The following is a 7,931-nucleotide window of genomic DNA, read 5'->3' as shown; positions in this document are numbered from 1 at the left end:
GTTGGTAGTGATGCTGCCGCTTTCATGTTGATTTTGTTTTTTTTTTCTTTTCCTTTCTTTTTTTTTTTTTTTTTTTTTTTTTTTTTTGATTAGTTTACCAGAAGGTTTGTCAGCTCTGTTCATCTTTTCAAGAAATAGTTCAATCCAGTGTTCTATAGGGAAATAAAATTAATAGGATAGATACATATATTATATAAAATATATGTAATTTTATTAGATACATATATTGTATAAAATGTTATATATAATTTTATTATGAGAATTGGAACACATGACTTGAAGGGTAAGGAACCCTACAATGTTCTATATGCAAACTAGAAAGCCAGGAATACTGATAATGTAATTCACTCCAGGTGTGAAAGCCCATACACTAGAACTGATAGTTACTTATGTAAGTAATCAGCCTCTATAATAAAGACATTTTATCTGACCAAAACATGTTCTAAATCCTGATAAGGAAGGTCTTCTGTGGAAAAATAATCTTTTGGTGCTGTGGTGGTCTTTTTTTTTTTTTTCCAGCTTATGCTGATAGAAATCTTTAACAAAAACCAAAACCAAAACCAAAAAACCAGCATGTGCCTTTTTGTTGACTGTCAATGAGAATGCATAGCAAAAGCAGGTAGAATTTTTCCACCAGGGATAATGCAATCCAATAAGGCTCAGATATTACAGATAAGTATTCTAGCCTCCAGTACTTCAGAAGGTATTGAGGGGATCTGGAGATTCTAAAGGGAATGAACTCCAGTTACATAAAGCATCCTGATAGTCTGTGTTCCTCATTTCATTTCTGAGTCTTTCTTTCTTGGATTATTACGTATAATTCCATATTCAGATTCTCCTTTCAGAGAAATCTAAACTACATATATATTTATGATCCTTTCTTTCTTTTAAACTCCAGTTTTATCACTTCCCAAACCTGTGTTCCCATTCCAGATGCATTGTGTCCATCTATTTTACTAGTTAAGATTTCGACCTTTGTACTTACATGAATATTTCATCTTTATTTTTTCTTTCAAAATTCTAATTTAAATTACAATATTAAAATGACTTTCAAATTATAAAGGCCTTTTAGGAATGTCAGTATTATCTTCAAGAATTTCTGGTCATCTGTATTTTTCACATTTATATCTTCCTGGAAAACCTTGATACAAAACAAAGAAAAATGCTTAAATGTTTGATGAAAAATACATAATGTAGAAATAAATTAATAAAGCAATCTTTCAGTGGAATTACTTCTATAGGCATATTTCAGTAGTCTTTCTGATAAACTTTATTTGAACTCTTTAATTTTCCCATGGTCTGTTTAAAATACACTACTCTGTGGGAATTCTGCAAGTGGAAGTTGGTCTAGGATGAATTTCTTAATGAGTCAGTAAAGAAATTAAGAAAGAAATAATTTCTTTGAGAAATTAACTTGAGAAGAGCATAACTGCCCAAAATTCTTCAATTGACTATAATGAGCTGACTTTGAATGTCAAAACAAAAACAAAATCAACCAAACAAACAACAAACCAATTTAAGAAGTAACCCCCAAGTTAATCTTCATTAGGTAACTGTGCTGAAGTAGTCTCTGCTGTGTTTACTGTAGACTTTTCCCTCATATTTTGCTGTGTTTGTGATATCTATCTATCATCTATCTATCTATCTATCTATCTATCTATCTATCTATCTATCTATCTATCTATCTATCTATCTACTTTACCTACATACATATGAACATGTGTTTTTGTGGGTGCACTCGAGTATATCTGTGGAGAACGGAGTTGATTTCAAATCCCTTCCTCTACCACTTTCCACTGTAGTTTTTGAGACAAGACCTCTTGGTCATTGGTCATTCTTGGTCAGCCTATCTTCTCACATCACACAGTGCTGGAATGACAGGTGCCTGTGGAGATGTCTGACATTTTATTATGGGCTTGGGATTCCAAACCTGGGTCTTCATGCCTCATGCTTCTAGAGCAAACACTGCCCATTGAACTATCTCACCAGACCTTATGTCTTGCTCTTAATGTTGTGTTATTTCATACTAGGTTTTCAACTTTTTTTATTTTACAGGTTGGTATTATCCATCTTCCTTCCACACTATGGTCCTAGCACCTGAATCTTAGGAGAAATTTTTAACAGTTTTCTCCTTTGTATTTGAGATGAAACAATTAAACACTCAAAATTGTGATTTTTCTCATTTACATATTTACCAATTAGTTAAGAAAATGGGAACCAGTGAAACTGATCATCACATATTCATTATGTTTTATGTGGATGGCTAACCTGGAAAGCCTTCATGGATTCTCATTCTGACTCTCCCATTACTTTCACTTTTACTCACTAAAAAGTTTCTTTCCTGCTGAGTAAATCTGAAAGAATGAGGTAAATATATTATCATTCCTTTAATCTCCCTAGCACCTCAACTCTGTTTTTCTCTACTTACAGAGTGCTTAAGCTCTGCTTTTTTCTTTGTCAAATCAGAGATGCATCCTGGGTCACTCTTCTGAGTGTACAGCTTGAGAGACTACCCCATCCAGGAATCCATCCCATCATCAGCCACCAAATCCAGATACTAATGCACATGCCAGCAAGAGTCTGCTGAAGGGACCCTGATATAGCAGTCTCTTATGAGGCTATGCCAGTGCCTGGCAAACACAGAAGTGGATGCTCACAGTCAGCTATTGGAGGGAACACAGGGCCCCCAATGGAGGAGCTAGAGAAAATACCCAAGGAGCTGTAGGGGGCTGCAACCCTTTAGGTGCAACAACAATATGAACTAACCAGTACCCCCAGAGCTCATGTCTCTAGCTGCATATGTAGCAGAAGATGGCCTAATCGGCCATCATTGGGAAGAGAGGCCCCTTGGTCTTACAAACTTTATATGACCCAGCACAGGGGAAGGCCAGGGCCAAGTAGTAGGAGTGGGTGGGTAGGGGAGCAGGGGCAGGGGGGGGGTATAGGGAACTTTCAGGATAGCATTTGAAATGTAAATAAAGAAAATAATAATAATAATAAAAAAGATTGTTTAGGATGCTGTACTTAAAACATTTATTCACAGTTATGACATTTTCTCTAAGCAATGAGCAACTGGGATGTGTTCAGCCACAGGTGCTTGACTCATTTTCTTATTGATAAATTCTCTCTAAAACTAGCAGACTTTCTAACAAAATAGAATGCAGAAAAGACCCTCATAATTTTTTTATCAATATCATCAAAGCAAGCTTTTAGAAATAACTAATAATGATGGTGGTAATAATAACAGTAATAGCAACAACAACAAGGACATTAAATGTTTTGTTGACTGGGAGTTTGGAAACTTAAAGTATTCTGTGGGCAAAATGCAACTATTAGCCAAATGTGGTTAAGAAGAGGAAGAGAAGAGCAATCCCTAAAGCTCACTGTTAAAAGCTCCTATTGCAATACTAAATATTGAAACGTACCACAATATGCAATTTAAAGCATTCATTTTCCAAAATATTGAAACTGCATTAAGAATCTTTTATTGTACTTTTATTAATATACAAAGGGCTCTTTTATTTTTACCACATTTCTCAGAAGCAATCCTGTTTCTTTAAAAAAAAAAAAAAAACCTTTAATTCAAAAAATTAACAAATGCACTATTTCTCAATGTTTCAACACAGCCCTTTGATTTCTGAAGCTTGTGTTGTAATATGAACCATAGCTGAAGCCTGGTCTCACAATTGTCAGGTTTATTAATTACACACACTGGTAAAAGGGAAGGCAATGAGTAGAGAGAGGATTGTGTGAGCTTAGCTTGCAGTTGATGTTCAAGGTGGTAGGCTCTCTGAGTGCACTTAAAAATTCTTACACTCTACATATTTGTTTCAGGAAGATGTCATATTTCTTATTAAATAATCAAATTGTACTCAGAGAAAACAATCCATAATATCATTTTCCTTGGAGTGTATTAGACTTTATTTATGGTTATTTTCACAAATAGTGTATAGGTACTTAAAATATTTTTATTATATGCAGAATTATATTAAAATATGTGTCATATTAATCTTATTCAAATTAACTATACATATAATTTTGCCATTTTTGTGTTCTAATTCCTGGGAGAAAGAGTTTAAATTCTCCCACTTGACTGTGAACTTTATGATTATGTCAATTTGGGTCTGTGCATTTCAATTCATATTGAAAATAGTATCTGAAGGAATTCTGAGTGCTTCTAATATCATATCTCAATCACTTATTTAGACATTTAATTAAATTTCTATAGTCTCTATTTATCTTTGTATGTGTCTGTATGTGTGTGTTTGTAAGTTGACCCTTTAAGCCAAATTCACCATTTTCATATATATTAATTGGAAGAAGCAACAGCAATCAACAATACTGGCAACAGGCTAACATAATTTTGTTCTTACATGACAAGCATGGGTGAGTCCCCACCCATAATTTTTTAGACAAGCTCACTCTACAAGCATAAAATTAACTAACAACAGTTTTTTCTAAGTTATCTTATTTCTCTCATATTGAGAACAATCACTGACATCCTAGTGCTGGATTTTCATCCTATCTACTGTGTACCAGTCCCCAACTCTGAAATATTCACATTCCCAATCCTTTTGTAAACATTGTCTCAATTTCTTTTACTAAGATTCTCTTAATGAAATATATAAATGCACACAAATGACAAGAATCAGGAAAATAGCTAGTAATTAGAAGAGATTAATTTAATGTAAGCAGACACCAAAATAAGATACCAGAAAATGATGTTTAAATAGATAGTATGTGCAAGAGGCCCAAAGAATTGAGGAAAATATAAACAGCAAGAGGAGAAACCTAGGAGATATAATAGCATTAAAAGAATTGCTCAGTTTATGAAAAAATCTAAAATTAAGAAAAGCAATTTACTGGAAAGGATCTTGAGCAGGACAGACAGCACACTGTAGAGCTGTAGAAATATATTATTGAGCATAGAATAAAACAGACTAAGAGCACCAGTAGAGATTAAATAGCATAATCAAATATTAACTAATTCATGATATATTTGGAGAAACTTCACCACCAATCCTGGCAATTAAATTTATGAAAAACTGGTTGTAGATCAACATTTTTTTTTTTTTAAGGACAGTGGCAGGAGGTGGAGATAGCAACATTTAGTGAGCCAAAAGAAACAAATGACAGCAGAGTTTTTTGTTAAGAATTTGTTTTCCAGGACACAAGGGAATAACCTTCTGTAACATTACTGATAAGAGGATAAAATCAGCCCAAACATGATCATGAGAAAAAAGTTGGACATCCAAAACTTGAGGGACTTCTCTGAAATAACAAATGAATGTTCAAGAGGCTTTATGTGATTAAGACAAGAAAGGGACAGAAGGAAGATGAGAAGGATGGAGGGAATGACTTTAAGATTTATTTGGGGGATACAAAAGTTCTATAAAGTTCAGCACACGGTGTAAAATACCTTGGTTTGCTATAAAAGAAAAGTTTTAATAAATGTTGTTTATTTTACAGCACTGTTGCCCCAATGTTACTTTCCTTCATATAATTCTACTGTTTATGAAATGCATGTATTTGAGACTGAATATACATGATTACTTGATTTTTCAAATGGTTTATAAACAGTAAGAGTAATAAATAATAAACTTATACATAATGGAAATCATAAATCAAATCATTTAAAATGTTATCAATTGAGGAATGAGAATGCAAAATATATTTCCAGTTATACAATTTTTCTGTAAGTTAAAAGTATCTCCAAATTAGCCTATTAAATGGCTGTTGCTCCATGGAGAACCAATTTCTGCAACTACTCCCTTCTCAAGATTAAGAAGCATACCTTTGTGACTTTAAACAGGCTAATAATCTCACCTATTGGCTCTCATCTTGTGCTTGCAGTCACTAGGGTTCTGCCAAAGGTAGATCATCCCTGTCTAACCGAGACTGCTTTGACCATAGACCCAGGCTCTTGACTTTCAACCTTACTCATGAGCCTGGATTTTTTTCCTTGATAGTTATTTATACAAATTCTCACTGAATTATGTCTTTTGGCTTTTACCCCCATTTTGGTGGACTTTAAATGTCATTTCTAAATATTTTGAATCCTGAAACTATAAAACCATTTTGCCAATAAGTTTTATTAGATGGCTTTAACAGGAGCTATAATCACTTTTGTAACAGTAGCAATAAATAATTAAGTGTAGGCAGAATTCTCATCTTTTAATATCACTTTTCTTTTTGGAAATCCAAGTGAGATAAGTATCCTGATTCACTATTGTTGCAAATCTAACTAAGACATCTATGATTCATTCCTACAGTGATAATGGGATGACTAATGTAAGAAAGGCACCTAGAAAAAATAACATGAAATTAATTTATATATGCATTGTATTTGATTTGAGAAAAATCTCTATCTATGAAACATACACACACACACACACACACACACACACACACACACACACACACACACCTCCAAACAAGTACTTTGAGTGATTACTATGTAAAAAAACAGGATCAGCACATAAAAAAAAAAAATGAATCAGACTTAACTTTAGGAACTTACTGTCCACGATGGTTAGTATTGATTACCAACTCAATGAGATCTAGTTATTACCTGGGAGATAAGCCTCTGGGTATATCTATGGGTATAGTTTTTAGATTGAGTTCATTGAAGTGGAATGACAGCTTAAATATGGTCTGTATCACTTTATGGGCTAGATTCTGAATGAATAAGAACAAGAAAACCAGCTGAACACCAGCATGCACCTACCCCAGTCTCCTTCCTAACAGCAAGTTTAATGGGACCAACTGCATCATGCAGCTCTTGCCATCCCCTGTAGGAGATTGGTTCTAATGCTTTGATTCAGTTGGAAATCTGCATGTCCAAACACTACAGGTCCTTGTCCCCAATTGGTTTTTGATCGATTGATCAATAAAGATGCCAATGGCCAATGGTCAGGCAAAGGAGACAGAGAAGGACTCTTAAAGTTGCACAGGCTAGGACTGAGGGGGGAGGAGAAAGAATCATCCTACTAGGGGAAGAAATACAGATGGGTATAGCTACAGAAGATAAAGCTAACCAGCCATGTGCGATTTGGGGGAAGTGGCCACTGGCCATTTCCCTAATTGGGTTTAAGGTAATAGGCAGAGGAGGATTAGAAGTGCTCAGCCATTGAGCTAGATGGCATATTAAAAATAAGCTAATGTGTGTGTGTGTCTTTCATTCATGGATCCAAAGATTCTCTGGGTGGGTGGGTGGCTGGGAATGTGACCCAGCTGAAGCATAAACCAGAGTAGCTAAAAACTCCACGCAATGTATGTCACGCAATGTGGTAGGCAAGAACCCATTATTAAAAATAACTTGGGAATTATTGGATGGAATACACACATGCAATGATATAGGTTAGGAGGGGTGGGGGGAGAACTGGTTTCACAGTGAGTAGTTCCTGCATGCAAAACTGGAGCAAAGGAAGTCAGCCACTGCCAGAGCAAGCCTCAGCTCTGAGATGCTGGGAACCCCTGCTGTGCAAAGAGGCAATGGAAAGCAGAAAAGAAAAGCTGCCTGTCTCCAGCCAGCAAAAGATCAAAGGATATTTATAAATTTGATTTAATTGTGTTTAAGGCTAGAAAAGTGTGTAATGGTAATTGTTTATATGTTCTTAAATACTCAGAGATATTAAGCTCCACAAAAGGGAGAAGGAAGGGAGAATGAATGGGAAAATGCTTTAAAGAAATGTAAATATCTTACCAGGGCAAATTTTCAAATGGGTATGCACGGAATTTCTGGGATTGGCTAGCCTGGCATGACAGAAATAGAGCCTGGAAATAGACTTATATGGTAAGTAGAAGGGAATTTATTACAATTATTGAGGAATTCTGAATTATAGGTCAAAAAGCAGGAAATGGTGAAGAAGCAGTCTCAATGGCATATATATATATATATATATATATATATATATATATATATTGCTTTA

Source organism: Mus pahari, chromosome 7 (assembly GCF_900095145.1).
Source record: "Mus pahari chromosome 7, PAHARI_EIJ_v1.1, whole genome shotgun sequence".
Taxonomy (NCBI): domain Eukaryota; kingdom Metazoa; phylum Chordata; class Mammalia; order Rodentia; family Muridae; genus Mus; species Mus pahari.
This window is presented reverse-complemented; position numbering follows the sequence as displayed.